The sequence below is a fragment of the Lipotes vexillifer genome, unplaced genomic scaffold (genome assembly GCF_000442215.2).
Source record: "Lipotes vexillifer unplaced genomic scaffold, Lipotes_vexillifer_v1.1 scaffold913, whole genome shotgun sequence".
Taxonomy (NCBI): Eukaryota; Metazoa; Chordata; class Mammalia; order Artiodactyla; family Lipotidae; genus Lipotes; species Lipotes vexillifer.
In genome coordinates this window covers 116,528-124,094 of record NW_006798474.1, presented here as the reverse complement: position 1 = coordinate 124,094, position 7,567 = coordinate 116,528, and the positions used below count along the sequence as shown (strand labels likewise).

The 7,567-nt window shown below is 36.3% G+C and overlaps 1 pseudogene; it reads left to right on the top strand.

Annotated features, from left to right (window-relative positions):
- Window positions 1–7,119, top strand: part of LOC103086336 (zinc finger protein OZF-like) — a 104,219-nt pseudogene extending 97,100 nt beyond the window's left edge.
- The last annotated feature ends 448 nt before the right edge of the window (window positions 7,120–7,567 follow it).

The following is a 7,567-nucleotide window of genomic DNA, read 5'->3' as shown; positions in this document are numbered from 1 at the left end:
CAGCAGGCTGTGATTTGGTGTCTTCTTTCTGTAACGTAACCTAGAAATTCTGTTTCTTTCCCTTGTCTCAGAGGTTCTTGTTTTCCAGTGCCATTGTCTCATGTGTAGTCCCTAAAGGTCATTATTTTATTGATTTTGTATGGTTTCCAGTTGTTTGGCATGTACCATTATTCCTCTTACACCATCATGGTCATGATTGGAAGTTCCTGTGCAGAGCCTTATTTAAACCTCTGTACATGTAGACTCAGTGTTATGTATCCTTATGATTCAGGGCTTTAATGAGATCAATTCCCTTTTAGATTCAGAAAAAAACTATATTGTAGTTTCCTCTCCAAAGGAAAGGTCAATTGAGCACCATCACTTTGCTACTCCTATAACTATTCCTTCCTTCACATTCATGTGCATTAAAGCCAGTTCAGCTGATCTAAATGCCATATTATTTCCCATTTACAGGGTATTATTTTACAAAACCGGATGTAATCATCAAGTTGGAGCAAGATGATCCATTGTTATTAGAGGAAGAATTTCTAAACAAGAGCCATGCAGGTGAGTTGAGTACTTTAGACACAACTCCAGGGGAAGTTAGATCCAAAATGGTCAGTTAAAGGTGGACATTGTGAAATAGTTTAAACACTTTTCTTTGTGAGGACTTATATCTTGAAGTGTGTAAAGAGTATACCAAATATGATGTAAATGAGTGTGTAAGAAAAGGGATGGAATATTAGCACATTGATTTTCTCATCTTACAAATAGTAAGCTTCAAGATACAGTATAAACCCAAATACATAGATGATTATTCTGAATATAAATGATATAAACATTTCCATTCAAACATGCAATTTAGTAGTCATTCACATGGGGAATTTTCTTCAGTTTTATGCATTGTTACCTTAGAAGTTAAGAGTCAGTAAATCATGTATTTGGTCCTGGTTTCTCTTGTGGCCTCTTTAATATCTCTACACTAGTCTCTACACTAGACCATTTCATATTGATTACAGCACCTTTATGACATGTTTTAATAATGAGCTGATCAAATTTCAAAAAATACTCACGAGATTTTTTTGGCATTATATTAAACCTTGAATTTAACTTTGAAAAATTGAATTCAGCCTTGACTGAGATTAGTGAATCCTGAATTATTTTTCTATGTTTTCTTAATTTACCACTTTGTATTTCTGATTTTCCAAATTAATTTTAGGTACTCAAGTACAGTCTAATAGCATTCTCTTTTAATAGTTTACATTAGCCCATTCATATTGATTGGCAGTTACTTCTAAATGCTGTTTCTGTGTATAATGTTACAGAAGCTCTTCAGTAATAGCCCTGCTTTCTTTTCTTTTAAGAATAAGTGTGTTTTTCTCCTAATAACGTAGTTAGGTTGTACTTTGGCTTAAGGTGTGACCATAAAAATTTATAATCTCATGCAATTGCTTAATGATCCATTTATTTAGACAATGTCTAGTAATCACCTGATGTGTAACCAGTTACGAAATTAAAGTGCTTACTTTCTCTTCCTTCCCATATTTTAACACCCAACTTTAGTTTCTTTTATAATCTCTCTTAGTTTTTACCTCTTCAATATCATTGTGACCGTTACTTGATTTGTCAGCTGTAAGTTATGTATTTGGCTTCCTAGCTTTTAAAGATGTGAAAAACATCAGGATTACATCTCATTACTTTTGTTACATCTTAGTTTTACAATATTTAATATATTTTTTCTAAACGTCCAAATTCTTAAGGCCTCTAAAAGAGAGTTGTAAAACAGCACAGAAATGAGAATAATTAATTACTATAAATTTTATGAGTGATGTGACGTGTAATGATGCAGAAACTTGTGCTTAAGAAAGACCTGATGTTTTTCTGATCCAGTCGTATTCTATGTCTTTATGAGAATGATAATTCCATGGGTGGTCACTCTGTACTATTTCTTATCATGGACAGAATAGTTGTATGTATATTTATGCTAAGTTTCATATTTTTATAACCATGAGGAGACAGATCAAACAGTGGGTAATGATATTTGTTATAAATATACCTCAGAAAGAATTTATTTCTATAATACATAAGGAATTCAGATCTTAAGACAGATATCTCCTTAGTAAGGCCTTCCATGACTATCTTAATTTAAATGTCACTCTGGTGTCAAATAGTCTTATTTCCTCCTTTTTTCTGTTTCATTTTTCTCCCAACCACTCAAAACCTAATATACTATTGTGAAGTATGAATTTTTCCCTCTGTCTCTTTCCACTGGAATATAAGCTCTCTGAGAGCAGATATTTAAAATATTTTATTTTCTGATTCAGTACCTGAGACAAAAACTTGGGACTCAAATGTATGTTAAATATTAAACTACTAAAATTGCTAGTAAAAAGGCAAGCAACCCATTTAAAAAAGAGTCAAAGTCCATAAAGAGGCATTTCTCAAAGAAGGGGATGAATGGCATAGATGAAAAAAAAAATGCTTACTCTGGGAAGCACAAATTCAGATCAGATCACACTGTAGTATGATGTTCTTCCCACTCAATTTTCAAACGTGGAGAAGTTTTATGATTCCAAGAGTATGATGATATGCAGGGAATCATCAACAAGGCAGGAGTGGTATTAATTGGTATTTGGGAAAACAGATAAGCATTTTCTTTAAATTTTAACATACCTGTTCCCCATGACTCAGTAGTTTCACTCCCAGGTTTATCTTCTAGAGTTTCCTATACATTTTCACTGGGAAACAAAATAAGATACTTTTCATACAACATTTGTAAAAAGCCCAGTTTGGAAGGAACTTCAATACTAATTTACATGTGAACTTAAAGTTAAATCATGATATAATAATACAATGGAATATTATACACTGCAGAACAACCATGGTCTATGAAGCTAAAATGAAAATTATTTATATGAAATCAAGCAGCAAAAGTCTATTGGTAGAAAAATGCCATATAAATAATGGTCAGAAACAAAAAACTGAATAGTATCTTGTTATTTGGAACAGAATGTTAAAACATACACACATACAAAAATTAAGATGTACTTAAAATGAATGTGTGTGGATAAATTATTTGGTGTATTATAATTCACCAGAAAAGAATATTCCCTACTTTATTCCTGCCTCTTCTGGGACATTATATATAATTAATATTGTGTAGTTACATTGGATTGACCATAAGGTTGCAGAGAGGTATTTCATACTTATTGATGCAGCAGTCAAATTTCTTTGACTAAGCCAGTGTAACTGAGAGTGGTCTGGGTAGCTCTGAAACATATTGCATTAAAAAAAAATATATATATATATATATATAATTTATTTATTTATTTTGGCTGCGTTGGGTCTTTTTTGCTGTGTGCAGACTTTCTCTAGTTGCAGTGGGCGGGGGCTACACTTCATTGTGGTGCACGGGCTTCTCTTTTTGCGGAGCACAGGCTCTAGGCACATGGGCTTCAGTAGTTGTGGCTCACGGGCTCTAGAGTGCAGGCTCAGTAGTTGTGGTGCACGGGCTTCTCTTTTTGCGGAGCACAGGCTCTAGGCACATGGGCTTCAGTAGTTGTGGCTCACGGGCTCTAGAGTGCAGGCTCAGTAGTTGTGGTGCACGGGCTTAGTTGCTCTGCAGCATGTGGGATCTTCCCGGACCAGGGCTCAAACCCTTTTCCCCTGCATTGGCAGGCAGATTCTTAACCACTGTACCACCAGCGAAGTTCCATACTGCATTTTTAAGGACTACTAATTTATATCATATCACAGAGGAGTGCAAAAATAATCAGAGAATGAGAGTTCTGTTTCAGATTTAGGAGCACAAAGCTGCATGAAATATACTTTATAGGCTCTAAGAAGGTATCAGTTTGAAGAGGAACCATTATTTTAGGGGTAGCTAAAAAACTGTCAACATGCCATTAATTTTAAGATGAATCCTGATTTTTTTTTTTTTTTGCGGTATGCGGGCCTCTCTCTGTTGTGGCCTCTCCCTGCCCCGGAGCACAGACTCCAGATGCGCAGGCTCAGCGGCCATGGCTCATGGGCCCAGCCGCTCCGCGGCATGTGGGATCCTCCCGGACCGGGGTACGAACCCGCGTCCCCTGCATCGGCAGGCGGACTCTCAACCACTGCGCCACCAGGGAAGCCCCGAATCCTGATTTAAGTGATAATAATTTGCTTAAAAATGTGTGTGCCTCAATGTGCACATGTGCTCTCCATCTGTTCATTGTTAAGATGAATGGTATAGGCAATACTTATTGTGAGAGTGTAAATTAGAGTTGGGGAGCTCTAAGAAGGTATTTTCTTGGTCAAGCTTAGAGAATAGTATTGACTCAAAAGATATCTAGATTAATCTTTAATCCTTAAATTGGGATATAGAGTTACTTAGAGAAAGGATTGTGAGTAGAAGATAAATGTTGAAACTGAAAAATATTATTGTAGTTAAGGAACCACTGATAGGAGACAAATAGCCTGGCCAGGCTAGATTGGAAAATATGGAGTTGTGAAATGGTAGCTAGAATATCTAATGTGCCTGGAGTTGTCAAAAAAAAAAAAGTTGTTTTCCAGAATGATGCCACTTAACTCCTGTTTTCTGTTGTATTTAGAGTAGTGTGTTCAGTGCCACCTTAGGTTTTATCATAGGGCTGGCATTTTATATCAAAGATTAAAATAGCCTAGGTAAGATGAGGCACACATATGAAAGAAACTTTTATGTGAAATAAATAAAAAGGGTATTTCTAAATAGGCTTTTGGAAACAGGTTGAAACATGCTATTTAAGGATCTCAGTTAATAGAAACTAAGTATGTCGGGAAGTAGGTGGAATGTTTATATAGAGATTAGTCATGGTTAAGACTAGTTTCAAGAGAGTGAGTAATCATAGTGAAAGTGGAAACTTATGATTTGATGTTCAAGAGAGGTTTGTTGTTTGAACAACCCTGGTATAGTAAACTAAGGCATTAGAGCCAGCATATAGAAGTGAATTCATTCTAGGTCAAATTATGGTTTTACCTCTCATCACTTTTACACTTTTTGTACATTTGTATTTGTATTTCTGTGAATAACTCCAGGAGGATTTGAGCTTGAGCTATAGAATTGTTTCTATAATCAGGAGAAAATTAGTGCAATTATAAATTTATTTTAGTGTTGATGTGTTTAGAAGCTTGTAGACTTCCCACTGTAATCTCTAGTTGGAAATATAAGGACCTGGACATTGTTATTCTTCCTCAGTCCAATACCTTCTTTGATCTATCATTTAAAAACCCTTATTAACTGATTTTTCCTACAATTCTACCTACTGCTCATAATCAGTCATCCCAGTCTCTCATTTTCAGATTTCCTGAGTGAACCACTTTTGAGAGTCCTATTATCTATTTACCATTCATTTCCTTAGTTTTAAAATGCCGACTATATAGTAATAATCATCATAATTTTGTCCTTTTTTCTCAAGGAGTATAGGAATAGTATAAACATTTGGAATGTTTATTTCAGGGAGGCTTGGTGCCTAGAAAGCAAATAATACAATATAGCACATATATGTAAAGGCTGCATCCTATAAGAAATGTGTTTAATATTCATAAGACAATTTAATTTTCTTTATTTTATAAGACAGCAAACTTGATAACCTCTTAGAGAAAAGTCTGGCAAGTCAAGGAAAATACTTGCAGGAAGACTTTTTTGCTGAACTTCAGAATAAAGACACAGTTGAGAAAACTTTCCGCCAGGAGTTACACTGCAGAGAACGTCAGAGCACTCACTCAGAAATAAAGACCTTTGAAATTGGAGGAAACTTAAGCCCTGATGCAGCCCTTACTATTCCCCAGAAATGTGACACAAAAGGGAGCTTCTGTCATGATACCATATTTTGGCAAACCTCGCCCGCTCAGACTACCTTTAGTGTACATCAGAGAACTCAAATAAGGGTGAAACCCTATGGATGTAAAGAATGTGGAAAATCCTTCTCTAGGAAGTATTACCTTATTGGACATCAGAGAACTCATACTGGGGAGAGACCTTATGCATGTAATGAATGTGAGAAAACTTTTACCCACACATCACACCTCAGAGATCATCAGAGAACTCATACAGGGGAGAAACCGTATGAATGTAGTGAGTGCGGGAAAGCTTTTAGCCATAAGTCAACCATAAAAAGACATCAGAGAAGTCACACAGGTGAGAAACCCTATGAGTGTAATAAATGTGGAAAAGTCTTCTATACAAAGTTTCACCTCACTGAGCATCAGAGTAGTCACACAGGGGCAAAACGCTATGAATGTAGTGAGTGTGGAAAATCTATCTGTAGGAAGTCATACCTCGTTGTGCATCAGAGAATTCACACAGGGGAGAAACCCTATGAATGTAATGAGTGTGGAATATTTTTCTATAGGAAGTCATACCTCACTGGACATCAGAGAACTCATAGTGGGGAGAGACCTTATGCATGTAATGAATGTGAGAAAACTTTTACCCACATGTCAAACCTCAGAGAACATCAGAGAACTCATACAGGGGAGAAACCTTATGAATGTAGTGAGTGTGGGAAAGCTTTTAGCCATAAGTCAACCCTAAAAAGACATCAGAGAAATCACACAGGGGAGAAACCCTATGAGTGTAATAAATGTGGAAAATGTCTCTCTAGGAAGTCTCACCTCACTCGGCATCAAAATTCACACAGAACAGAAACCTTAACAGTGTAGTAAGTGTGGAAAATCCTTCTGTGAAAATTCTCATCTACCTCTGCATCAGCGAATTCACGGAGGAGAAACCCAATGAATGGGTTGAATGTGAGAAAGCTTTAACTAGATGCCAGTCCTAAAGATTTCAGAGAACTCACACTGGGGAGAAATCTTATTAGTAATGAACGTGAGATAGTTTTCCACTATAAACTGAACCTCAGAGTACAACAGACAGTCCCCACGTGGGAGAAACCCTATCAACGTAGTAAACTGTAGAAAACTTAAAGCAGCAACACAGGCCTAAGAACATATCAGAGAAGTCACACGGGGAAATCCCATTAACATGATGAATATGGGAAAGCTTTTAGCCAGAAGTCAGGTCTTAGGACACATCAGACTGAGAAACTCTATGAATGTAATGGATATGGGGAAACTTTGACTGGAAGTGCAGCATCAGAGAACTCAGGGGAAGATCAATGAATATAATAAACCTGGAAATTTTCTCTTCGAGAAACCAACCATCAATCAACAAAACTCACAGAGAAATCCCTCATGTGTATTGTGTATGGATAGCGTTTCAACCAGATTTCAGCCCTCATTGGACATTAGAGGACTCACACAAGAGGTAAATCCTTGAAATTTATCACTTATGAACAGTCTTTCCACCAGACTACTCAGTGGGTGTTCGAAATTTACACAGGAAATAAATCCTGTGAAGGTAATGGATGAGGAAAACTTTTCTACCCAAAGACCACCTTCAGTTTAATTGTACTGAAATCCAACATGAGGGTAGTGGGAATTATGCACTTTTTACGTAAAAATTATCATTATGTAAACATGTTAGAGGATACATTTGGATAGTTAAAATACCTCATGTTCCTATATTCTCTTACTGTCTTCTGGCCAGTGTATAAAAGATATACAGTTG